General features: G+C 51.3%; 1 long non-coding RNA gene and 1 pseudogene across 3 annotated transcripts; one reads left to right on the forward strand and one right to left on the reverse strand.

Annotated features, from left to right (window-relative positions):
• Window positions 1-27,198, reverse strand: part of LOC102453899 (uncharacterized) — a 49,266-nt pseudogene that overhangs the window by 9,419 nt on the left and 12,649 nt on the right.
• LOC112545674 (uncharacterized) lies at window positions 12,188-15,134 on the forward strand. Of its 3 annotated transcripts, none has more exons than XR_012898475.1 (4): window positions 12,188-12,282; window positions 12,750-12,871; window positions 13,150-13,282; window positions 14,620-15,134. It is a non-coding gene; the product is annotated as an uncharacterized LOC112545674 (long non-coding RNA). The 3 variants fall into 3 exon arrangements; XR_012898474.1 differs by lacking the exon at window positions 12,188-12,282 and adding an exon at window positions 12,299-12,505; XR_003089208.2 differs by lacking the exon at window positions 12,188-12,282 and having other exon boundaries at window positions 12,515-12,871.

The following is a 27,198-nucleotide window of genomic DNA, read 5'->3' on the forward strand; positions in this document are numbered from 1 at the left end:
AGCCTGTGCTCCACCTCTATTTCACGGCCCAGCAGGAATTAGAGTTGGCTGGGCTCTGTCATGGAGCACAGGCATGTTGCTGACTCAGTTTTCAGCCTTCCCTGGCACTTGTTTTTCTGGGCCAGAGGGAGACCCAGGGCCCAGGCCTGTCTGTATCTGGAGTGTGCCAGGGTTACAGCCCCTTTTCTGTCTCCTCCAGAGCCCCTTGCTTTGTATTGACTCACTGCCTACATATGGCCCCACACATATTCAGGTCTCTTCATCACTCTGGTAATGAAGGCAACGTATCTCTGAGTGGCAAGGGCATGGCAGGGGGTGTGTTCTGGGACATGGGTCAGTAAGGTTGCATCTTGAGGAAGACGTTATTCCAAACTATCCTGCTCAGTGTCCAGTAACTAACACTCAACCCTGCCAAAGCAATATTGGGTAACTGAAAACAACTTGATGGGGGGAGGCATGAAATTCAACACATTTCCTAACACCAAGTGCAGTGCCTGAAATGCAAGAAGAACTCACTTCACATTTATCTACTACAGAGCTGCCCCCCACAGACCAGTTGCAGAGCATGAGCTGCCACATCCACCCTCCCTCAGCCCTAGCACCCAGTCCCTCTCACTGGCAGGAAGCAGCATGTTACAGATCGGCCACAGGCAGGAAAGGACTCCAGGAACAGTGCTCTCCATCCAGGGACTCAGCACGCTGGCAAAAGGGAGGACCCTGCAGTTACTAATAACAGCCAGAATCCACCCCACAACTCTGTTACTTGCCCTTCCTGCCTGGGTCCTTCCACTGACACCTCCGGCCAAGGCAGAACATGGGCAAGATGGTGGGGAAGCACACGGAGACCCTAGCTGTGGGAAAAGCAGCACCATTGTTATTCCCTCAACCTGCTTCCCTTGGGAGGGGGCGTGGAGAGGACAGTCTCTCACACAGGAACCAGGATTATTGGGCCTGACACTCCTGATACTGGGGGGCAAGGTGCAATGAGGGACCCTGAACCAAACCCAACCCAGCTGCTCCAGAGCCCTCCCAGTTTCTGACACCCACAGGGACAGGAATCCTTACCCAGCCAGCTCACAGCCTCATAATTCTCCTGCATCACATCCCAGTAGAGGGCTCTCTGACCTGGGACCAGCAGAGCCCATTCCTCCTCAGAGAAATACACAGCCACCTCCTCGAAGCTCACCGGCTCCACCACAGCCATTTCCTGTCCCTGGCTCTGCAAGCCATGGACTGATCTGAAGAAAGACATGGGTGCTCTGCAGCCTGTCAGGGAGAAGGGCAATTGGAGATATTTCAGAAGGGGCTTTAATCCTTTCCACATCCCCATTGGGCCCAGACTCCGTCCCTGTTCACAAACATGGTAGAATTGGACATTTTGTGCAAACGCCTGAGATATTACATAAACAACAGACACAAATCCATATTCATTTCTCTCAGTGCCTGGCTTGAGTTTCAACATTCCTGTGTCTGTAACAATGGGATTCAGTTCTGAGCACCAATGTTTCCGATAAGGAAGCTGCATGTTCACCTGCCTGAACATGGATGTAGGTGTCTAAATTTAGGCTCCTATATTTAAAGCCCCTCGTCTCCCTCCATTTTTTTGTAGCACAGACCTAGGCCCTCTCATCATGTCTAAACGAAGGCACTTTATAAACCCTCTCCACCAAAGAGATTAAGTGAAGTCAAGGGGACCATTCAGACATTTTAATTAAACACACCTGCTGAATGTTTACAGCATGGTTGCCTGCATCCAGCCTCTGAGGATTAGGGTCCCCCTAATATTGGGGATCCCATGCTGGTGCTCCAGCCCCTCTCCTCTAGTCTGCAGGGCTAGAGCAGATAACATCTACTAGGCTGCCTCCCCCTCCCCCATGGCTCTAGCTTAGAAGAGGAATGTGGGGAATGACTTTCTGCTTCTCAGTCAGGGACCACATCAGTGCATTTTTTTCTTCTCACTCATGTGCAGTCCCCCAACTGATAGTGATGGGATGCCTAATATAGTGAATGTTGGTGGAAATGGAGTAGGTTTAGAAGTTAAAATAAAAAAAAAGAACAAGTTAAAATTACTTAGAAAAGTTAGATGTCTGCAAGTCACCGGGGCCTGATGAAATGCATCCTAGAATACACAAGGAGCTGATAGAGGAGGTATCTGAGTCATTAGCTATCATCTTTGAAAAATCATGGAAGTAGGGAGAGATTCCAGGAGACTGGAAAAGAGCAAATCTAGGGCCCATCTATAAAAAGGGAAATAAGAACAACCCAGAAAACTAAAGACCAGTCAGTTTAACTTCTGTGCCAGGAAAGATAATAGAGCAAGTAATTAAGGAATCTATCTGCAAACATCTGGAAGATAATAAGGTGATAGGTAACAGCCAGCACAGAGTGGTAAACAACAAATCATGTCAAACCAATCCGGTAAGATAACAAGTCTTGTTAAATAGAGAGAAGCTGTGGACATGCTATACCTAGACTTTAGTAAGGTATTTGACACAGTCTCGCATGACCTTCTTAACAACAAACTAGAGAAATACAACCTATATGGGGCTATTATAAGCATAACTGGCTTGTACATTCTCAGAGAGTAGGTACTAATGGTCCACAATCATGCTGGCAGAGCATAACAAGTGGGGTCCCTCATAGGTCTGTTTTGGGACTGGTTCTGTTTAATATCTTCATCAACAATTTAGATGATGGCATAGAAGGCACGATTATTAAGTTTGCAGATGATACAAAGATGAGAAGGGTTGCAAATGCTTTGGAGGATAGGGTAAAAATTCAAAATGATCTTGACAAACTGCTGTGGTCCCCAACATGGTGCTTGCGGGTGCCATGGTGCCCACCGGGGCATTTATGTGCGCCCGCCGAGTGATCAGGGCCAGCCCAAGCCATTCTTGCACCCTGAGCCCTGGCCGTGTGGCGCATGCACAGCCCCCGCCTCGGGCGTGCAGCATATATGCAGTGCCGGCCCCGGAAGCGCAGTGTATGCACAGCCCCGCCTCCGGATGCCCGGCAGCCCCAAAAGGTTGGGGACCACTGAACTAGAGAATTGGTCTGAGGTAAACAAGATGAAGTTTAATAAGGACAAATGCAAAGTACTCTACTTAGGAAAGAATAATCAGTTTCACACATGCAGAATGGGAAGCAACTGTCTACGAAGGAAGTTAGGGTATGTCTACACTACAGCGCTAATTCGAACTAATGCATCCAGACTAAAAAACTAGTTCGAATTAGCGTTTTGCTAATTCAAACTAGCTTGTCCACACAGAGTGGACCCTGAACCGGCGTTAAGGATGGCCGGAAGCAGTGCCAGCAGGGCATCAGATGAGGACTTAGAGCGTGGAGCTGCTGTCTCAGGCTAGCCGAGGGCTGCGCTTAAAGGGACCCGACCCCCACCCCAGACAGACAGTTCTCAGGGGTGCCCCGCTTGCAAAGCAGTCCTGGCTTGGATTGCCCGGAGTGCCCACACTGGGCACATCACAGCACTTGGCCATCAGACCGGCTGCACTTGCCACAGGCTGCCATCTGGGGAGAGGGGTCAATTGGGGGGCTGCAGGAGAGGTTCCACCCCCAGAAGCACGCAGAGCCAGCCCAGTCCTCCCCATTGGGAGCTTGTACCCCATTCCTCCCTCACCTCCTTCCACTTACCCCTCCCTAGCCCCCCTTCCTGATTTACAAAATAAAGGACAATTGTGTTGAAAAATAGTATCTCTTTACTGAACAAAACTGGGGGAGACTGGGAAAAGGAGATGGGAGAGGGGAAGAGAGAGGGTGGGAGAGGAGAGGGCAACTACAATGATAAGGAGTTTGGAATAGGTCCCATATGAAGAGAGGCTAGAGAGACTGGGACTTTTCAGCTTAGAAAAGAGGAGATGGAGGGGGGACAGGATAGAGGTCTATAAAAGCATGAGTGGGGTGGAGAGGGTGAATACAGAAAAGTTCTCCATTAGTTCCCATAATAGAAGGACTAGAGGACACCAAAGGAAAGGAATGGGTAGCAGGCTTCAAACTAGTAACAGAAAGTTCTTCTTCACAAAGCAAAGAGTCAACCTGTGGAACTCCTTGCTGCAGGAGGCAGTGAAGGCTAGAACTAGAACAGAGTTTAAAGAGAAGTGAGATCAAGTCATGGAGGTTGGGTCCATGGAGTGCTAGTAACCAGGGGGTAGGAGTGGTGTCCCTGCCCAAAGTTTGTGGAAGGCTGGAGAGGGATGGCACGAGACAAATGGCTTGGTCACTGTCTTCGGTCCATCCCCTCCAGGGTCCCTAGGGTTGGCCGCTGTCAGCAGACAGGCTACTGGGCTAGATGGACCTTTGGTCTGACCCAGTACGGCCATTGTAAGCTCAGGGCTCAGGGTTGGGGGTCTCAGTGGACCACCTTGATTTTCATGCACACCTGCTCCTGGGTGGCCAGGCTGGCAGCTCTCCTGCCCTAGACGGCCACTTTACTGTGCCTAGTGCGGAGGTCGTGGACGAGGTCCACGATGTCCGCACTAGACCAGGCGGGTGCCCGCCTCTTGTGGTCCCGGGCAAGCTCCCGGGAGCCGCCAGCCTGGTCCCGGGAAGAGGCGGAGGGCTGGGGGGCATCGGGTGGCTGGCTCGAGCTGTGCCAGGTGCAGGGTCTGCTGGCTGGGTGCTGGCCGGCTTGCACCTGGCATGGTCACCGTAGCCAGCCCGTGCCCCTTTAAGGGCTCCTGGGCCAGGAGGGGGGCAGTAGAGTTTCCCTGGTGTTGGCCAGAATGGCCACCAGGGAAATCTAGGGAGGGTTAGCCTCCCACTAGTTCAAATTAAGGGGCTACACAGCCCTTAATTCTAACCAGTAAGTTTGAACTAGGCTTAGTCCTCGTAGAATGAGGTTTACCTAGTTTGAACTAAGTGCTCCGCTAGTTCGAATTAAGTTCGAACTAGCGGAGTGCTTGTGTAGCACCTATCAAAGTTAATTCGAACTAACAGATGTTAGTTCGAATTAATTTTGTAGTGTAGACATACCCTTAGGGATTTAGGGGTCATGGTGCACCACAATTTAAACACAAATCAACAGCATGACACTGTTGCAAAAAAAGCAAACATGATTCTGGGATGCATTAACAGGAGTGTTGTGAGCAAGACATGAGAAGTCAGTCTTCCACTCTACTCTGTGATGATTAAGACTCAATTGGAGTGTTGTATCCAGTTCTGGGCACCACATTTCAAGAAAGATGTGGAGAAATTGAAGAAAGCCCAGAGAAGAGCAACAAAAATGATTAAATGTCTAGAAAACATGAGCTTTCATGTTCCAAGAAAACATGGGGGAAGATTTGGGCAAGTTTAGTTCAGAAAAGAGAAGACTGAGAAGGGACATGATAGCAGTTTTCATGTGTCTAAAAGTGTGTTACAAGGAGGAGTGAGAAAAATTCTTCTTGGCCTCTCAGGATCGGACAAGAAGCAATGGGCTTAAACTGCAGCAAGGGAGGTTTAAGGTTGGACATTAGGAAAAACTTCCTAACTGTCAGGGTGGTTAAAAATTGCTGTAATAAATTGCCTAGGGAGGTTGTAAAATCTCCACCACTGGAGATATTTAAGAGAAGGTTTGATAGACACCTGTCAGGGATGATCTAGACCAGGGTTTGGCAACCCCTGGCATGCACAGCCACAAGTGGCACGCAAGGCCAGGAGCTGGAGCCACTGTTCCTTTAACGTGTGCGCGCCTACATGGCGATGTACAAAAAATCTAAACTCGCCCAACTCCACAGCAGCACTCACTTTCCTCCTGCTCCTAAAAGGTGAGTGTTGTGGCTGTTCCCACTGACAGGGATGCGTGGGGTGGGGGAAGGGGAGCAGGTGAGTTGAGGACCAGAGGGAGGGTGTTGAAGCCCCGGGCAGCCTGGAGACTGGGGTGGGGGTGTCAAAGCTGCAAGCAGCTTGGGGGACCAGAGGGGAGGGGTATTACAGCCATGGGCAGCTTGGGGACTGGAGGGGGGTGTTACAGCCATGGGCAAGCAAGTTGCTGCCATCAGGGATTGAACCTGGGGATTGGCTATGTATTGCATATCTTGAAAAAACTATTGCTCTTTGCATATGCATAGTGCTGACTGGAAAAACGATTGATCTTTGACATTCTCCTGCTTTCCCTGCATGCACTAGCCTCATGTTATTCTGAGGCAGCCAAAGCTGGAGGGAGGGAAGAAGCAAAGCCATCAAAATAGTAAATTTAAAAAAAATTACAGAGATCCTGACAGCAGGAAGAATTGATTCTCAACAACCAGTGGCAGTTCCTAAGAAAGCAAAGTTAAATGTTCACTCATTTCAGCCTTCTTGGGACAGATGAATATGGATTTGTTCAACATAAAATCATGCTGTTTGTGCTCTGTGTTGTGACAGCACCATTTGCCGCACATCAAGTGTCCAATGACATTTTCAGACAGAGCAGGAGAAACACTTCCAGGATGACGCAGACAAGGCTGAATCAAATGGGCCATCGTGAGGAACAAAAAGCAAAGCAGTGTCTTCGCTAACTTCTCTGTCATTAAAAATCAAGCCACAGAGGGAAGTTTTGTACATTGTGTTGCAAAAAATGGAAAGCCATTTACAGACAGATAAGAACATAAGAACGGCCGTACTAGGTCAGATCAAAGTTCCATCTAGCCCAGTATCCTGTCTGCCAACAATGGCCAGAACAAGGTGCCCCAGAGAGGGTGGACCGAAGACAATGATCAAGCGATTTGTCTCCTGTCATCCCTCTCCAGCCTCTGACAGACAGAGGCCAAGGACACCATTTTATCCCCTGGCAAATAGCCTTTTATGGACCTAACCTCCATGAAATTAACTAGCTTCTCTTTAAACTCTGTTACAGTCCTAGCCTTCACAGCCTCCTCTGGCAAGGAGTTCCACAGGTTGACTACACGCTGTGTGAAGAACTTTCTTTTATTAGTTTTAAACCTGCTACCCATTAATTTCATTTGGTGTCCTCTAGTTCTTCTATTTAGGGAACTAATACATAACTTTTCTTTATCAGCCCTCTCCACACCACTCATGATTTTATAGACCTCTATCATATCCCCCCTCAGTCTCCTCTTTTCTAAACTGAAAAGTCCCAGTCACTTTAATCTCTTCTCATATGGGACCTGTTCCAAACCCCTAATCATTTTAGTTGCCCTTTCCTGAACCCTTTCCAAGGCCAAAATATCTTTTTTGAGGTGAGGAGACCACATCTGTACACAGTATTCAAGATGTGGGCATACCATAGTTTTATACAGGGGCAGTAAGATATTCTGGGTCTTATTTTCTATCCCTTTCTTAATAATTCCTAGCATCCTATTTGCCTTTTTGACCGCCGCTGCACACAGTGTGGAAGTTTTCAGAGAACTGTCCACGATAACTCCAAGATCTCTTTCCTGATTTGTTGTAGCCAAATTTGCCCCCATCATACTGTACGTATAGTTGGGGTTATTTTTCCCGATGTGCATTACTTTACATTTATCCACATTAAATTTCATTTGCCATAACCAAGAAAAGCCTCTTTTATATAATGTTTGGACGTTTTGTTCAATGGCTTGCCTAATAAAGAAACAGTCATCTCCAGAATAAAAGGTTTGTCTTTGTCTGAAACTTCAGTGGCGAGGCGCAGAGGAGAAATGGCAGAAAACACGAACAAACAACAGACGGCGGTATTTAGTGGTATTTAGGATTGTTCAGTCAGTGACTATGCCAATCAGCACAGCCCCAAAGACCATGGCTCTCAAGGTGGTCAATACACACCTGAGGAATGTGTCTGGAAACCTGCAAACCAGTCAGATCTAATGACTGCTAGCAGGGGTCACAGGGTTAGGTCAATTGACCCTGTGACCCGCTCCAGATTGAAAGATACCAGGAATGGATATAAAGTGCCATGAGGCAGACTTCATTTTGTCTTCAATTCTGCAGCTGATCCTAGATGCAGCCTTGCGAGGAACAGAAAGCCAGGAAGGATTGTTGACTCATCCGGACATAGGATGTACACCAGAGATTTTTAAGATAGCAGTTTGTAACACCTCTGCTGAGAGCCTGCATCAAGAACTTGGTGACTGGTGCATGTAATATATTCTCCTTAACAATCTTACTCCCAACCTCTTCTTTCTTTTATTAATAAACCTTTACATTTTAGATTCTAAAGTGTTGTCCCAGCATGATCTTGTGGGTAAGATCTTCTAAAGTGTAAATTGACAGGGAATTTGTGGCTGGTTCTTTGGGATCGGGAGACCCTGATCGGGGTAGGTGAGATTGGGTTCTGTAACCCCTCACCTGTGTGTAAGGCCCAGAGCTAATTGTGGCACAGGGAGATCTGGGGTGTCTGAGGGATTTTGCTCATGAGGCTTCCTGCTGGCTGGATTGGCAGCTGAAGCACTCGGTGTGACTGGTTTGTAATCTGTTTGGGAAAGGTCTCCAGTCTGGGGCTCTAAGCAGCCCTGGTTTTGAGCAATTCACCCTGAGCAGATGCCCTCTGCGGTGCCCAGACCTAGCCTGGTCTGTCACACTGGCGCTCAGACCTGGACATAGAGGTGAACAAGTCAAATCTCAGCACTCCACCTCTGAAAGGTTGCTGACCCCTGATTTAGATAGGCTGCGTCTAGACTGGCAAGATTTTGCGCAAAAGCACCTACTTTTATGCAAAATCTTGCCGCCTGTCTACAATGGCCGCGAGTATTTGCGCAAGAACACTGACTTTGTACTGTACTAAATCAGTGGTTCTTGCGCAAATACTATAACGCTCCCACTCAGGGATAAGCCCTCTTGCGCAAGTATTCTTGCACAAGAGGGCCAGTGTAGACAGCCAAGTTAATTTCTTGCGCAAGAAAGCCCAATGGCTAAAATGGCAATTGGAGCTTTCTTGCGCAAGAGAGTGTCTACACTGGCACGGATGCTTTTGCACAAAAGATGTCTACATGCCAGTGTAGACTCTCTCTTGCGCAAATACTTTTAACGGAAAAACTTTTCCGTTGAAAGTATTTGCGCAAAATCTTGCCAGTCTAGATGCAGTCATAGTGTCTGGTCCTGCCAAGAGGGCAGGGGACTGGACTCGATGACCTCTCAAGGTCCCTTCCAGTTCTAGGATTCTAGGATTTTAATGGGCTGCTCCAGTTTGTTTATTTACCAGCTCCGCAGCCATGGAGCCTCACAGCTCCCATTGGCTGGGGTTTGCTACTTGCAGCCAAAGGGAGCAGCAAGAAGTGGCATAACCTAGGTCTCTGCAAAGCAAACGTGTTTTGGATGAACATGCATTAGCTGTTTCCCTGCAGAAACGCAGGAGGATACCATCTTTCCTGAGGTCAGCACTGTGCTCTGGATCCTTGCAAAAAGAGATAATTTATTTTAAAATCCCTGGATTTTGGCAACACAGAACAGCAGGATTGTCAGAGAAAACAGCACCATTGGAATGTAGATGTTGATATAGATGTAGTATACAGAGAACAATAGATGTAGTATACAGAGAATCTATGACACTAGAATATGTGATTAAAAGTACAAATATCTGAGTAAAATTCCAAATATGTATATATGCAATAAATAATGCAATAGAAAAATAAAGTGAGTACTTCAAGTGTTCGTAAGATGGGGATTTACTTATAGAAATACGGATTTGAAATAAGTTTTCCAGTGCAAAATTATTTTCAAAAGTATCTTGGCCCTTTCACATTTAATCTGTCCTGTAGTAAATATTCAGGAAGCAAAATCTACCTAAGTGGCCGATTATATGAAAAAAACACTAGGGCTAGGGTGACCGTATTTCCCTATGTTGAATACCAGACACCTGTTAAAATTACTCGTATTCAAGTGAGCTCCAAAGAAATGAATCAAGACTGAGCAGTACAAAGGTTCAAATTAACATCAAATTCTGGTTAAATATAATTACTGTGTATCTGGAGCCTTCTTATCTTTAAGGCTTTAGGGTTCACACGGCAGAGGGAGACACCTCCTCTTCCCCATACACCTCTCTCACAGGCTGGGGTGACCAAATGACCTGGCCCTCCCTGGCTGGTGCTCTCCTCCCTCCTTGCCAGACTGGGCCCCAAAGACAAACTCCCTTCTCCTGGTACCTGGAATCACATCTCCCTGAGGCAGCACTTGAACAGGGCCACATCCTACAGGGGGAGATGGAGGAGCAGGCGGGCTACAGGGCATAAAGGGGCAGAGCAGGGAGGGACAGCAAGACGGGGAAGATGGAGAGGGCAGATGGAGGGCAGCAGGGGTAACAAGTCACCGGCTGCTGCCTGGTACCTGTTCACATGGACCAGCCATTGCTGCTGGCAGCGCAGTTGGTGTCGGACGGAAATGGGATCGGGGGAAGAGGCCTGCTGGCTGTCGCTGACACATAGCACAGGCTACGCTAACAGATCAGCGGGGGGAGCAGCCACTGGCTCCCCCCACTCCGTGCTGGTGGGCAGGCGGCTGGTTAGTGGGGATCTGGCAGCAGCAGGACCTGCCAGCACTGATGGGGGGAGACAGAAAACACAGAACAATTTGCCAGTTTTTAAGAAAAAGTCAGGAGTCTGCAGCAGGGCTTAAATCCAGGGCATCTGCTCGCCCTGACTAGGGTGATGATCAGCAGGCAAAACTGCAGGTCCCACAGGCAGCCCCCAACCCCTGAATCTCATCCCCTTTTGCAGCCTCTCAGGTAGGGAAGACGCACCTTCTCCAGGCACTGGCCACCCACACAGCCCTGGCAAGTGGGAGCAGCCCCCTGAATCCTGGCAGTGGGGAAACCCTCAGTCCACTCCCACCCCCACTGTAAGTCCTCTCCTCACTGGGGTATTCTTTTTCTGGCAGGGCCTGGATCTGGCTCCTAACCCAGCTACCAGTCCTGATTTTGCCCTTTGGCCCCTCTCCTGGCCCTGCAGCCAGCTGCGTGATCTCCCCACCCATGCAGTCAATTTGACCCCTACACAGACTGGCTGTGTCTAGACTGGCCGCTTTTCCAGAAAAACTTGCCAGCTGTCTACACTGGCCGCTTGAATTTCTGGAAAAGCACTGACGATCTCATGTAAGATTGTCAGTGCTTTTACAGAAATACTATGCTGCTCCCATTCGGACAAAAGTCTTTTTCCGAAAAAGTTTTGCACAAAAGGGCCAGGGTAGACAGCAGAGATTTGTTTTCCGCAAAAAAGCCCCGATCACGAAACTGGCGATCGGGGCTTTTTTTGTGGAAAAGCGCATCTAGATTGGCCACGGACACTTTTCCGCAAAAAGTGCTTTTGCGGAAAAGCGTCCTGCCAATCTAGACGTGCTTTTCCAAAAATGCTTTTAATGGAAAACTTTTCCGTTAAAAGCATTTCCGGAAAATCATGCCAGTCTAGATGTAGCCACTTTGTCTCCCCCCCCCCCAGTTTCACGCATCAATTTCCCTCCATGAACAAACTTTACAGCAGGGGTAAGGAACCATTTTTTGCATTGGGACCCACAGAAAAATGTCTGGGGCTGCACACAAGTGAGAAAAAAAAAAACCCTCACTGACATGGCTCCTGACTGAGAAGCAGAAAGATGCTCCCCACATTCCCCTTGTACACCAGAACCAAGGGGGCCCAGCCTAATACGTTTTGTGTGCTCTATCCCCAAGTCAAGTGGCAAAGGGGCTAGAAAGCCAGTGCAGGGTCCACAATGCTGAGGAGGGTCCCTGAGTGTTGGGGGGGGGGGGGACCCTGGCAAGCCAGGGGCCACATTTGACCCCCATGCTGTAGATTTCCAACCCCTGCTTTATAGTGTGAGCCAGTCCGCTGTAAGCAGACACAGAAGCGGATCAGCGATTCTTTAGCTCCTAAAACCAGGTCTGGCAGTGGCAGTGCGCGGCAGGGGCTGTATCTAAAACATTTCCCTGAATCCAGCCCCTTTCGCAGGCGACTCCACCTTACCGGGCAGGGAAGCGCTGCCTTGGCCAGTCCCTGGGGAACATTGTGCCAGTCAGATCCCAGCCCTGGGAAAGGCCCTGAAGCCCCCCAGCCTGGAAATGGGAAACACCCGCATCTGCCCCACCGGCCGGTTTCGCAAACACTGCAGTTGGCTCCTCCCTCCTCCCCACTTCCATCCCCCCCGCACCCCTACGGTCAGTTTGGTCCCTGAACAACCCCACCCCCGTCTCTGCCCCGCTCCAGCCCCCGCCCCGCACACACCCGGCTGTACCGGCACCAGCAGCTGGTCTCACAGTTCGCTCCTTAGGGCGCGCTGCGCAGGCGCCCCAGAGCGGAGCGTGCGCAGTAGCCGCGGCTGAGGCCGCTGCCCTCACTCTGCGCGCCGGCGGGCAGGGTCTGGAACGCTAGATTGTAGCGTCACAAACAGGTGCCTCTCACAATGCCGTACCTAGGGTGTACTGAGCATGCGCGCTGGAGCTAAGCCGGCTCAGGAAGAGCTGCTCCCGAATCTTTACAATAATTAACAAGGGACTCAGGGGGCAAAGCGCAGCGGGGGGAGGGGCAGGGTGTGAGCAGGAATTTACCTGTGGGGGGGGAGGGTCAATTAACTTTATGGCGCGGCAGAGCGGGGGCTGGAAGAGAAAAATCAGGTGGGGGGGTGTGATTGGAGCTGGGGGGAGACGGTGCCAACCCCTGTGTGGGGGTTTTGCCCCCACACAGGAAGGGGCAAAGGGTGCGAGCCCCTTGCCACGGGTGCAAATCGGGTTGGAGGGTACAAGGGGGAGCAGGGAGGGGTTTATTTCCCCTCTCAGGGAGATACGTGCCTGGGCACAGGGCCCCTTCCTGTTTACTCTTAAAGATACAGCTGCCTAATGTCTTGTCTCTCCCTGCCAGCTCCTGCAGTCCTTCCCTCTGCAGTGCCACAGCACTGGGGCAAAATGCTGTAAGCACCCTACATGCAGCTGTGAGGGAGCATATAACCGGGCTCGACAAATCAGTGAATCTACTTGCCCGTGGCGAGTAGATTTCAGCCGGTCGCCCCATTCACCAGCGGCCGCACATGCGCAACGCGGGTCTGGTGCATGCGCAGTGCGGGGCTGGCGAGTAGATTTCGCTGCAGTTTGTGAAGCCCTGCATATAACACACACAAAGTCTTTAATCAGTTAATACATGAAGTCTCATCACAGTTCAAATATTTGTCTGATCTCTTGCAGTGAGCCCCTGAATTGCACACCCATCTTTCTAACCCATTTTAATGCTCTTTTACAAATGTTATTTCTTTTACTCATTTTAGGGGGCTGCACTCCCTGCTTGCTATGCTCCCAACTGGGGGCGGGCCGTGGATGCAGGCAACCTCAGCAGTTGCCTAGGGTGCTGCATTCAACGGGGCGCCCAATGATGACATCATGCCATTGAGGACTATGGAGGTGGGGGCGCCGATTACGCATTCTGCCTAGGGCGCTAGCTGCCGGCAGCTCACCTTGAGCCACTCCTGCTCCCAACCAAACCCCCCTAGTCTGGGGGTTTGAATGAGTGGGGTGGGAGTGCAGGGTCTAGGCTTGGGGAGTGGGGGAGGCCACTTACGTGCTTTAATGCTGCTCCCAGTGCTATAGCTCAGGTCCCGTCTACTGCTGCTTTTTAAAATCTAGCTGAATCAAAGCTGATCACAAGACAAAAAATGAACAGTCAGGAAAGGATATGCCTAGACCTCTCTGTAAGCTCCCCTAGCCTCATGTGCAACACTCCATTAGTATATAGAATGGAGACTAGAAAGTCCAAGGCAAGAACCACTTTTTGGGGATCCAAAAAGCAGGGAAGCATTACCAGATGGGAAATCCCTGCTGCAGATGATACTGAATCCTCACCTACATGCACACCAAGAAGTAATTATCACAATTCCAGTACAAAGTCCTCTATTGGTATCCAAAATAGTGAAGCTGCCTAATAGCAGTACAAGGGTCTGCAGGCTGTGATGCTTGGGGCTCCCTCCCTTCAAGGGGGTGAGCCAGTTCCCCTTGTGGCACCAGTTTGCCCTGCTGTGCGGGGGTGGTGGGGACATGGAGGAGCACGTCTAAGCCTCATGGGCTGGATCCATGTTAGTCACAGGTTGCATTCAGCCCATGGGTGCTGCCTGGGAGGTGGAGGACGCGGCTTTTTGAACAGCAGTGCACGGAAGGTCTAACTCTATGCTAGATCTATATTCATGTTTAGGCTACACCTCAGTCACTTCCACTGGCTAGGAATTGCAGCCAGTGGGAGCATGAGGTGGTGTGGGGAACAGTTGCCTGCAAGCACATGGCTATGTGGAGCCCTCCCCTCCCCGATCTGTGCTAGGTAATTGCCCCCATCCCTTGCCCCCTCCTCCTGCCCAGAATATGCACCCTTAGTCCCCTCCCTCATCCGCTTTCCTACAAAAGCTATAAGCCCCATGCTCCAAGCCCCTGGCACTGGTGGGAAGCCCTGAGCCTTGGCCCCCTCCCACTTGTGTAGCAGGTAGTGAAATGAGTGTTGTCCTCTCTTTTTTCTTGCTTCTGAAGAGGGGGCCACATCTGTGTGTGTGTGTATGGGGGGGGTTCCTCCCTGGGGGGCAGGTGTCATTGAGGGGTGGTTTTTTTTGTTTTTTTGTTTTTTTTGCTTCTCACCTGCATGTTGCCCCGACCCAAATAAAATTCCCCAATACCATAATAGGGACTCAGGGAGGGGGGGAGAGAAGGAGGATACTTATTGTTCTTTCTCTCTCTCTCTCTCTCTCTCTCTCTCTCAGACAAGGGTGATAGAATTGAGGAACTACCCCCAGCCTCATCTGCACTGAAGATAGGACAGACAGATATCTCCATTAGAATACAGAATGGAGAACAGCACTTCCAAAGCATGAACCACACTGAACTATGGGATACTGAAAGCAGGAAAGCAATACCTTGTGGGAAATCTCTGCTCCAGATGCTAATGAACTCATGTCTGCACGTCCCCAAATCAGTAATTATCAGACCCATTGTAGTAATAGATACTCTATTGATTTCCAAAATACTGAAACTGCATAGTTGCATTATTCTCTCTGAAGGCATGGCACCCATCACCATGAATGAGCTACAAAAGTGTCAAATACTCCTTGAATAGAATAGAATTCACATTTTGATTACCAGAAGAGCCAAAAGCTTGATCCTGCCAAAAGTCGTCGTAAATTTTGTCATCGACTTCAGTGAGAGCAGAAGAAAGTCCAAAATGTCACATCTGTTAAACTGTTATTTTACACTAAAATTAAACTACATTTTAATAATACTAGGGGGCTGTGCCTGCTGCTTGCTAAACTCGGCAACCTCCCTCTCTCTGGGGGAAGGGTGTTTGGCTCGGGGAAGGGGGCAAAAGCAGGCTGGGGGTAGGTATCTGGCCAGGGGGCAGGAGCAGTCTGGGGGTGCAGGGTCTCAATGAAGGGTGTGTGTGAAGAGGCTGGGGGTGCAGTCTGGGTAGGATGGTGAGTGAGCGGGCTGGGGGCACAGGGTCTCAGCTGGAGGTGCTATGAGTGAGCAGGCTGGGAGTGTGGAGTCTCGGCCAAGGGAATGTGTGAAGGGGATTGGAGGGGGGAGAACATGTCTCCTGCTCTTCTGGAGCACCAGGAAGCGAGGAGACCGTGTGGCTCCTGCCCCCTAGAGCAACATGGAAGGAGGGGGAATGTGTATCTCTCACCCCCTGCAGAGCACCATGGCCTGAGGAGGGGGAGGCCGTGCAGGCTCCTGCCCCACTAGAGCAACAGGGAGAGAGAAGGAAAGAGGGAGCGAGAAGGTTGGTGGCTAAGGGTGAAGCAATGCTGAGTGACATGATGACATTACTCTGTTGTCCCAAAGGAATTTTTTTGTAACGTATAGAGAGACAAAACCAAACAGATATATCCTGACTTGAAGGTTTGTATAACCTTTAAACCTGGGAGAGGACATTTTTTACAGTAGACTTAGGGCTCCATGAAAATGTTGGTTTATCGTAGTATCATAGAACATTAGAACTGGAAGGGATCTCAAGAGATCAAAGTCTAGTCCCCCACCTGCATGGCAGGACCAAACACAAACTATCTACACTGCAAACTTATTTAAGAATAAGCTATGCTGGAAGATATCTTCCAGAATAGCGTATTTCAAAACAGTACATCTACACATAAAAAGCGCATGAAAATAGCGCTTTATTATTTTGAAATAAGAGTGTCCACACTGATAGAATGTGGAAGTAGAGGGCAAAATTGTGAGAGATGAGGCCTCTTGTCTCCTCCTGAGGCAACAGGACTTCCTCGTCCCTTTGAATCTGTGCAGAGGTAAGCAACACGGGCCTGGCTGAAGGTTTTGCGCTGAGGCTTAAACCTGAGCTGTCTGCCTCATTAACAGCTGCTGCAGATTCCCCAATAGCTCAGCTGGTAGAGCAGTGGACTTGAACGGGAGGACCATGTGGAGGAGGCAGTGCTCATGTAGATCTGTCTGAGGGTGTTAGGGGGACCACTCCAAGATTTTGGTTAAGGGAGGATATTAATGGAGGAGATGCAGGGTCTGGGATGGAAGTTGGGTGCAGAGAGGAGCTTTGCGTAAGGGATTGGGGTGCAGGAGGGAGACTGGAGTCTGGGAGGGAGTTTGGGTGAAGGAGGTGGTTGTGACCTAGAGCAGGGGAATGGAGTTTAGAGGTTTGGGGTGTGACCTAAGATAGAAAGGGATTGTGATCTGAGAGAGGAGATTGGGATCCCAGATCTGGGAGGAGGTATATGCAAGAGGGGGACAGAGGGTTTGGGTATGTTGAGTGGGGGGGCAGAAGTTTATGGCAGGCAGGAGTGGGGTGCCAGAGGCAGGCTGTGACCAGGAGACTTACCAGCCAGCAGCCAAACCAGCCTGCCTGCCTGCAGAGCTAAGACTTGCAGAGCTTAAAATGTTTCCTAGCCAGCCAGCCTGCCTGGCCATCTACTTCATTTAATAACTGAGCCGAGGAGAGGGGGTGTGGTTCTTCGTGGCTGCCTGTTACTCAAAGAAGCAGCTCCCATTGGCTGGTTTCTGGCCAGAAACTGCTTAATTGAATAACTGAGCCGCGGAGAGGAGGCCTGACCTATCTGGTTTGATTCCTGGCAATTTTATAGTATTGAAGTTAACAAGATCCTAACATATCTCCCGTGTTTCATGCAGCACCACACAAATAACCTGGGGTAAGTGACTGGTCTTTGGGACTGGGCACAACCTGGGCAGGGTCACGTGACCCCAGCTGGCTACCACACAGGGGCCTTGGCGTGTTACCCACACGCGTGGGTGAAGACATATGACATGCGCCTGACCCTGGGATGGGACACAGCAGGATGCCCTCCCTCCACAAGCCCCCTCTACACTGAGGCAGGGGACATCTTCCCCCCCCCCCCCCCACACAACTACACTATATACAGCACAGGGGCATGGGTGCAGTCCCGGGCCAGCTCCCACTTCCAGGGATAGAAGGACATCCCGAACATGGCCTGCGTGCAAAGCACATCGGCTCTGATGGTACGGAGAACTGTCGTCCTCGCCTTGCAGAGCGGGGCTGGGCTTCACTCACTGCGTCCCTAGGGATAACTGGCCACTCCTCTTGTTTCTTCACAGCCGCACCAGCTATGAGTGTAGGGTGCACCACCCCATGTGGGACATCTTCCCACACCTGGGCACTCTGCACCTGACCTGTAACAAAGAGGACTACCAGCGGCAGCACTTGGGGGCGCTGCGAGCCCTGTACTGCACCCTGGACTACTGGGTGCACAGAGACCTGCAGCTCAGGTGGGAGAGCTGGCAGGAGCAGCTTGCCCAGGGCCGTGCCATCTGTGAACACCTGCAGACCCTGGTGCAGAGATTGCTGCCTCCTGCCGCTCCAGCCCCTGCTGACTCCCCAGCTACCGCTCCTCCTCCCACTTCTTCCTCCACACCTTCCACCCCCTCTCCCCCCCCCCCAGGAACACCAAGGCCCCCGCACCTGCAGTGCTGGGAGACAGTTGGGCCGGTGAGACCCCAACCCTGAGCTTCTCCTCCCCCTTCCAGCTCCCTCCTCCCAGGTTTACCCCTCCTCTCTCCTCTCCTGCCTTCTTTCCCCAGTCTCAGCTGAGTTTCTTTCCCCCTGCTACCCCATTTTTGTTCAATAAAGAGAGTTTGTTTTCTTGAACACGTGTCTTGTATTGTACATCTGGAAAGGGAGTGAGGGAGGAGTCAGTGGAAGGACATGTGGGAGGGATGAGGCTCAAGCCCCCAGGGGGCACATCATAGAGACTGTTTGTGCCCCTCCTGTGCTGGTTCAGGGAGGTCGCCGTGCACTTCTGGGGCCGATGCCCCCTCCCGCAGCGTGCCCGGCAGAGCAGCCAGCGCACTTCTGGAACCCCCGGAAATGGCGCTAAGCTGCGGGACTTCCATTTTTGCTGGAGGGAGGTAGTGTGGCTTCTCGGAGGTGGGTGGAAAATAGGGGATAGGGCCGGACGCCTCACGATCAACTCGTCAAGGCCTCGCGATCAACCTGTTGGTGACCATGGATGTAGAGGGAGGCCTGGGATGTATGTCCCGTTGATAGCCCCCCCGCAGCTGGGGAAACCCAGGGCACCAAACTCCTCGATGACCGCGTTGACATCGGCAAGGTGGATGACTCTGCAGAGCAGCACTCTTGTTGATGGCCTTGACCATCTGCAGAGGGGGACACAAAACCGAGAGTCACTGAAGTGACAGGGTGGCTGAGTGCTCCTTCCCCGCCACTGCCCCATGCCCCCACCACCCAGGAGCAAACCCCCCTGCAATCCTGGCCACCACAGGCAGTCCCTAGTGCAGGGGAGACAGAACAAATCCCCCTGGTGAGGGGACTTTCACCACCTCCCCTCCCTTTCCCTAGGGCAGCCCATTCCCTCCTTGCACTCCCCTCCCCTTCCTGGCACAGTGGCCGGAGATTGCCATACCTGCATGAGCACTGCTACGATGGTGGATCTCCCCATGCCAAACTGGTTCACCACAGATCGGTAGCTATCCGGCATGGAGAGCTTCCATAGGGTGATGGCCACACGCTTCTGGAGGGAAATGGTGGGCCTCATGTGCATGTCCCATCACTACAGAGCAGGGTGAGTCACTCACAGAGCTCCAGGAAGAAGTCCTTCATCCTAAAGTTCTGGGTCCATTGTTGGTCTCCCCAGCACTCCAGGATGATGTGGTCCCACCAGTCGGTTCTGGTGTCCAGATGCCAGATGCAGTGGGGCACGCTGGTGTCCAGGAGCTGCAGCTGCTCCTCCACATACCCCAGAATGGTTTGGAAGAAGGCCTGGGGGTTGAGTTGCTGCAGATTTTGCGAGGCAGCCAGACAAGACACCGAGCTCCATTGGGTGTCAGACAAGGCAGGAGACAAAAAATTCTCTGGTGAGCCTGAGGACAAGCCAAAGCATGTGACGCATGAGGCCTTTGCAGCAACCAGCCCAGCCCCAGCAGCTCCCACTGAGATTTGAACTCATCTTGCAGGAGTCAGAGCCCTGAGTGCTGCCCTATTCACCCTGGGTCCTACAGCTGGGGAGTCTGTTGACCACACCACCACTCGCTTAGCTGGGTCACAATGGAGCCCTGTCTCATTCCCACTTGGACGTAGCTTGGCTTGTTTTCCTTTCACCCAGAACCCCCCTCTTCTCCTGGGCTCCAAGGAGCCATCCCTGGCTTACCCTGCTTAGTGACATTGAGGTGCTGAGTTTCTGCCTTGCCTCCTCAGCTTGACTTTCCTCCTTGCCCCATTTCTGCCTTGCTTCTTCCTTGGGCAAGTCTCACAACGGAGGCAGCAGGACGAGCCGGCCCCATACGCCAGCCTCCAAAGGCAGCGAAAGCCAAGCCACAAGCCTCCCACAGGTGCCTGGCCTGACTCATCTCCCTTCCCCAGGCTGACACCAAGGTGCATTCTCAGCTGATGTCACCACCTCCTGTCAGATGGGTGTTGAGCTTATCCCAGGCACAGGGCAGGCAGCAGGAGCTGTGCTTATCCTGACACCAAGGGGAGTTGCAATAAGAGAAGACACCGTTTTTGAACCAAGGACCTTTTACGTGTTAAGCAAACATAACTACTGTACTGCAGAAACAGCCTCAGAGCCTTTTTTTCCTGTACAGTAAGAGTTACAGGCAGTCCCCGAGTTACGCGGATCCGACTTATGTTGGATCCGCACTTACGAATGGGGCTTTCTCGCCCTGGAGCTTGCAGGCAGCGGGACCGCCCAGAGCGCAGCGGTCCCGCCACCTCGACCTCCGGGGCGAGAAAAGCTGCTCCGGGTGCCCCTGGTCTGCTGGGGACCGTCTCCAGCAGACCAGGGATACCGGGAGCAAAGCCGGGGAGGCGGAGGGGTTTCACACCTCTGAGGCTTTGCTCTGGCAAAGCCTCAGAGGCGCGAGACCCTGCCGTGGCTGCGGCTTTGCTCCCGGTGTCCCTGGTCTGCTGGAGACGGTCCCCAGCAGACCAGGGGCACCGGGAGCAAAGCCGCAGCAGTGGCGGGGTGCCGTGCCTCTGAGGTTTTGCTCCCCGTGTCCCTGGTCTGCTGGGGGGGGGGGGGCGCAGCTAGTGCGCCCCCCCCCAGCAGACCAGGCTTTTGTTGTGGACCCTGTGGCAGAGCAGCTGGGGCGCTGCCGGTTGGTCCTGCAGCGCCGCTCTGGGCACTACTGGACCAACCCGGCAGCACCCCAGCTGCTCTGCCCCAGGCGTCCTGATTCAGCCGCTGCTGGTCAGTTTCAGCAGCAGCTGAATCAGGACGCCTGGGGCAGAGCAGCTGGGGTGCTGCTGGGTTGATCCAGTAGTGCCGAGGAGCGGCGCTACTGGAGCAACACAGCAGCACCCCGGCTGCTCTGCCTCAGGCATCCCCAAGTCAGCTGCTGCTGAAACTGACCAGCGCTGACTACAGGAAGCCCGAGGCAGAGTTGCTCTGCCCCGGGCTTCCTGGAATCAGCTGCTGATCAGTTTCAGCAGCAGCTGACTTGGGGGCGCTTGGGGTTCTTAAGTTGAATCTGTATGTAAGTCAGAACTGGCGGTCAGTTTCAGCAGCGGCTGAATCTGGAGGCCAGTTCCGACTTACATACAGATTCAACTTAAGAACAAACCTACAGTCCCTATTTTGTACGTAACCCGGGGACTGCCTGTACTCTTTGTTACTCTGGGCAGGAGAGGAATTCACCTTTCCTGGAACATTGTTATCAGCACTGATTTTAACAATGAATTGCTCTATAAACTATGAGTAACACACATACTAAGTGAAAATGAATGTGCATACAAGTCAAAGGTAGATAGAGTGAGCAGCTGGAGGGCCAGCCAGAGAGCTGAGAGTCACAGGTGCCCACCAAAAGCACTAGCTGTAGGTCCCATGGTGTAATGGGTAACACTCAGGACTCTGAATAGTTCAGTGGAATGTGCTGGTTGGCTATAAAGCCCTCACACTTGAAGTGCTTTGGCTTCCTTGCACTGCTCAGAAATCCTGCAGCAGAAGAGGACTCCAAAGTACTCAGACTACCAGCAAATGCTATAGAGTCACTGAGTGAAGGCTTCTTATCAGGAGAGAAGCAAGCACAAGCAGAGAGTTGTTCAATGATACTGCCCTCAGCTACATACAGAGACATCACAGTTCATAGATCAGGTTCTAAGCATTCTTGGGCCTAATCTTCACAAGACCAGAAGGGTCAGACTGATCCTGCTTGAACTAGTTAGTGCTTTTATTGACTGCTCTTGTAATTGTGATGTTCGCAACATCTAGTGGCACAGAGTTCCATAGTTTAACTGTGCATTGTGTGAAAAAGAATACTTCCTTTTGTTTGTTTGAAATCTGTTGTCTATTAATTTCATTCTGTGTCCCCTACCCTTTTTTTTTGCATTTTTGCATTTTCATTTCATTTCATTTTTATCAATCGAAGTAGTTCATTTATCAAAATACTCAGCCAAAAACCCCTTTCACCCACCTCTAGAGGCAAGTCTTTGAAATTCAACATCAGAAGAGAAGGGTAATTAGCTGCTTCCATTCCTAAGGTCTTACTGCTGAAGGATTCTGAGGGGGAACAACTATCCATTGCCTGCCCCCTGTTGGTTGTCTCTCTCCCCAGGCGAAGTGGGGGGCAATAGAAGCTCACCCACCTTGGCCTTTGCAGTAATTGCACCTGAGAAAGAGGAGTGAGACTCACAGCACAAAGAACAGAAAAAAAAGTTTAATTCCCAGCAGACATGCAGTGCCTTTGTTCCAGTAAAAGCCAATCGCTGACCCTCTGCAGCGATGGTTGTGTGAGCAAATGCCAGGTATTCACGAGAGAACAGCGCTTCGGTGTCTTTATGGAATGACACGTGTGCTGCAGTATTGCTGCGTGTGCCAGAGAGCCCTTCAGTTCTACCCACTAGTGAAAGGACAAGGGCAGCTGGAATCACCCAGCTCTGCAGACAGCAGGTTTTATGCCCTGTTTTGCCTTGTTGAGGGAGAAGGTGCAAAATGTCCCTGTAGTGTTCTGTCACATCAAAGGTCCCCTGCATCTTTCACTGAGGTTGCAATGTCCTTGCAGCTTTTCTCAGCAAGGTGAGATTGTGATCCCTGACTAGGGATCAAAGCTCAGCCCAGCAGTGAGAGCCCTGAATCGAAGCCTCTAGACCACCAGGGAGGTGAGGGTCTGGGCTTTTTTTCTCAGCAATGCTGAGCTTTCTCAGGCAATTTTCCTAATTTGCCAAATTTTCGTGCAATTCAGGGAGTTGGTTCATTCTCCCTTCCCCAGACAGAATAAAAACAGAAAGTCACATAACATGAGAGCGGCCAGACTGGGTCAGACCGAAGGCCCATCTAGCCCAGCATCCTGGCTATTTCCTGAGAAAACTTTAAAAAAGAATCCAAAAAGCAGCAGGCTGGTTTCTGTAGTGCAGTGGGTAGCATGTTTGCAGAGTGTGCAAAAAGTCCCTGGCTAAAAACCAGGCAGGGAAATTGAAGCTTTTAACATCTAGGCTGTGTCTAGACTGGCCAGTTTTTCCGGAAAATCAGCCTCTTTTCTGGAAAAACTTGCCAGCTGTCTACACTGGCCACTTGAATTTCCACAAAAGCACTGACTTCCTACTGTAAGAAATTAGTGCTTCTTGCGGAAATACTATGCTGCTCCTGTTCAGGCAAAAGTCCCTTTTGCGCAAAGCTTTTGCGCAAAAGGGCCAGTGTAGACTGCTAAGATTTGTTTTCTGCAAAAAAGCCCCGATCGCGAAAATGGCAATTAGTTAATTCGAACTACAGTAATTCGAACTAATGCATCCAGACTAAAAAACTAGTTCGAATTAGCGTTTTGCTAATTCGAACTAGCATGTCCACATTAAGTGGACCCTGAACCGGGGTTAAGGATGGCCGGAAGCAGTGCCGGCAGGGCATCAGAGGAGGACTTAGAGCGTGGAGCTGCTGCCTCAGGCTAGCCGAGGGCTGTGCTTAAAGGGACCTGACCCCCACCCCAGACAGACAGTTCTCAGGGGTGCCCTGTTTGCAAAGCAGTCCTGGCTTGGATTGCCCGGAGTACCCACACTGGGCACATCACAGCACTCGGCCATCAGACCGGCTGCACTTGCCGCAGGCTGCCATCTGGGGAGAGGGGTCAATTGGGGGGCTGCAGGAGAGCTTCCACCCCCAGAAGCCCGCAGAGCCAGCCCAGTCCTCCCCATCGAGGGCTCGTACCCCATTCCTCCCTCACCTCCTTCCACTTACCCCTCTCTAGCCCCCCTTCTTGATGTACTAAATAAAGGACAATTGTGTTCAAAAATAGAATCTCTCTTTATTGAACAAAACTGGGGGAGACTGGGAAAAGGAGGTGGGAGAGGGGAAGAGAGAGGGTGGGAGAGGGGAGGGCAACTACAATGATGAGGGGTTTGGAACAGGTCCCATATGAAGAGAGGCTAAAGAGACTGGGATTTTTCAGCTTAGAAAAGAGGAGATGGAGGGGGGATATGATAGAGATCTATAAAAGCAGGAGTGGGGTGGAGAGGGTGCATAAAGAAAAGTTCTTCATTAGTTCCCATAATAGAAGGACTAGAGGACACCAAAGGAAAGGAATGGGTAGCAGGCTTCAAAATAGTAACAGAAAGGTGTTCTTCACAAAGCAAAGAGTCAACCTGTGGAACTCCTTGCTGCAGGAGGCTGTGAAGGCTACAACTAGAACAGAGTTTAAAGAGAAGTGAGATCACGTCATGGAGGTTGGGTCCATGGAGTGATATTAGCCAGGGGGTAGGAGTGGTGTCCCTGCCCAAAGTTTGTGGCAGGCTGGAGAGGGATGGCACGAGACAAATGGCTTGGTCACTGTCTTCGGTCCATCCCCTCAAGGGTCCCTAGGGTTGGACCACCTTGATTTTCATGCACACCTGCTCCTGGGTGGCCAGGCTGGCAGCTCTCCTGCCCTAGACGGCCACTTTCCTGTGCCTAGTGTGGAGGTCGTGGACGAGGTCCACGATGTCCGCACTAGACCAGGCGGGTGCCCACCTCTTGTGGTCCCGGGCAATCTCCCGGGAGCCACCAGCCTGGTCCCGGGAAGAGGGGGAGGGCTGGGGGGCATCGGGTGGCTGGCTCAAGCCGTGCCAGGTGCAGGGTCTGCTGGCTGGGTGCTGGCAGGCTTGCATCTGGCACGGGCACCATAGCCAGCCTGTGCCCCTTTAAGGAGTCCGGGAGGGGGGCAATAGAGTTTCCCTGGTGTTGGCCAGAGTGGCCCCAGGGCAAGCTGGGGAGGGCTAGCCTCCCACTAGTTCGAATTAAGGGGCTACACACCCCTTAATTCGAACTAGTAAGTTTGAACTAGGCTTAGTCCTCGTAGAAGTTCAAACTAGCGGAGCGCTTGTGTAGTGCCTATCAAAGTTAATTCGAACTAACATCCGTTAGTTTGAATTAACTTTGTAGTGTAGACATACCCTCAGTGGGACTTACTGGTGAAATGCTGGTTTGCTGCAAATCCTTGGAAAGCCAAACCTTTGGCTTCCTTGTGCTTAAATGCCCCAGAGTGAGTCTTTTCCTTCCTGCTGGGTGACTTATACCCTCTAGAGTTAGGTCTTTGACCTGACTGCTTCAATGGGGTGGCTGCAGCATGTTGGGGCTCTAGAATTCAACAGTCCAGCTAGAAACTGAGAAGGATTGAGGTTGTATCTTGCACTGCTTCACCTGATGCCCACATGTTTGGTCCCTGTAACTGCCAGGCTCTTCCTCTTGCTCCCAGGTTATTTCAGGGAAGGAGCAGCAGGGCCAGGCTGAATAGTCAAGGCAAAATCAGAGACTGGCCCCCAACCCACCTTTCCTCCTTCAGGCACATGGAGCAATGGCAGTTCTATGGGAAGGCTCAAAAGTCACAGAGCAACTGAGGCAGGGCAAGAGGAGGGGAGGACCATGCCTAAGTGTTGCCTGAGGTCTTCCACAAAGATCACAGCCAGTCTGCTCTCCACCCCCAAATGTCCACTCAGCCCACTCCCAGACCAGCACGTGCTCTGTGGCCAACATCACAAGGTGCCAGGCAATCAGGGCTAATCCCCCAGTGAGGCCTCTGACCATTGCTACACAAGAGGCTCCATGGGAGGTGGGGCAGGAGCTATTTCCCCAAGAGGCTTTTCCTCTTCTCCTGAGCAGCACAGTAGAAATTGTGACTCTGGCAGTTAGTTGGCGAGAGCTGGCACCTGAGCTCCGCCCACCTGGATGGCACCTAGCATGTGACAGGGCCTGACACTGCAGAGAGGTTTTACCTTTCACAGGAAATCTGTGTTTTGCTATTTCTGAGGCTGTGAGCAACTGCCCTGACTCACCCATCTTGTTCCAGAGCCCACAATGTTCCTGTAGCCACCTGCAGCCTTTTTCTGAAAGGGCCCACTGGGGGCTGTCTAGCTCAGCTGGTTAGCGTGATAACCCCAAGATGGGGGGGTTCAAGCTGACATTGGCCACTCAAGCTTCTTCAGTAGCAGCAAGTCTTCCTTTATCTGACTGCTTTAGGCAGGGAGGTCAAAAGAGGAAAGGGAAACAGACTGGCTGCGTCTAGACTGGCGCTCTCTTGTGCAAATACTTTTAATGCAAGAGTTCTTGCGTTAAAGTATTTGCACAAGAGAGCATCTACACTGGCATGTGCCTTTGCACAAAAGCATCCCGTGTCCGTGTAGATGCTCTCTTGCACAAGAAAGCTCTGGTGGCCATTTTCACCATCGGGGCTTTCTTGCGCAAGAAATTCCTGTCCCTATCTACACTGCCCTCTTGAGTAAGAACACTTGCACAAGAGGGCTTATCCCTGAGCAGGAGCATCAGAGTAATTGCGCAAGAACCACTGATTTTGTACAGTACAAAGTCAGTGTTCTTGAGCAAATACTTGCGGCCAATGTAGACAAGCGGCAAGATTTTGCACAAAATCTTGCCAGTCTAGATGCAGCCCGAGTGTTAAAGAGGCAGCTGGACCCTCTTGCCATCAGTGTCTCACCACCCATCTTCCCTACCACTGGAAGCCATAGTCCCTCTCACCCACAGTGTCAGCCCGGGAAGGGAGGCAGGAATGGGGCAAAGTAGTGAGTCAAGCTGTGAGAGGCAGGCAAAACTCATCTTGCCTTGCAGGGCCACTTGCAATAGTTTTTCTTGTGCACTGCAGCTGAGAAAAACATCCCCGAGAGAGAAGTGGGGGCCCCAAAGCCAGGTGAGCAAGTGCAGAAGTAGCTAAGTTGGGAAAGCATTAGACTGAAGATCGAAAGATGCCTCGTTCAATCCTGGGCTTTGGCAGAAGCCTTTGTCCTTGAGGCTGAGCCCTTGTTTGGCATCTGTGTGGAGCCCAGTTGTGCTTCTTGGAAGAGCCTTGTCTTCCCTGCTGCTCCATCAAGGAGCCAGCATGCCCTGCCTCCGCCAGGGGAGGGAAAGAAGCTCTCCTCGGAGCCAGAGTCAAACCAACCACCTAAGGGTCACTTGCTAAGCACCTACTACAATCCTCTGCTCTGTCAGCTGAAGTACTGAAGGGTCTCTATGGACTGTTGCTTTATGCAGGTGGGCCTGTCCGTAAGTATCAGGGCAAGTGCCATCCAAATGGGTGGCATCCCTGGGGAGGGGCAGAAGAACCCACCAGCAGAGTGGGTTATCACATGTGCTTCACACAAAAGGGCCCCCGATTGAGACAGAAATGAGCTCTCTCGTTCTTTGTGGCTCCTCTTTCTGCACAGACACATGGCTACATGCAGCCCTGTGCTGCTTTAGTTCACTCCCGGCTGTCTGCCACCTGCAACAACTGAGCTTAGGGGCAGTGTTCCCTCTAACATGTTGTAGTCTCAGGTGGGTTGAATTTCTGTTTGGGTGGATTAAACTTTCTTATGTACAACACCAATATTGAGTGTGGATGTGCACCACCAGTACAAACAAAACACACACACACAC

This window comes from Pelodiscus sinensis, chromosome 32 (assembly GCF_049634645.1).
Source record: "Pelodiscus sinensis isolate JC-2024 chromosome 32, ASM4963464v1, whole genome shotgun sequence".
Lineage (NCBI taxonomy): Eukaryota > Metazoa > Chordata > Testudines > Trionychidae > Pelodiscus > Pelodiscus sinensis.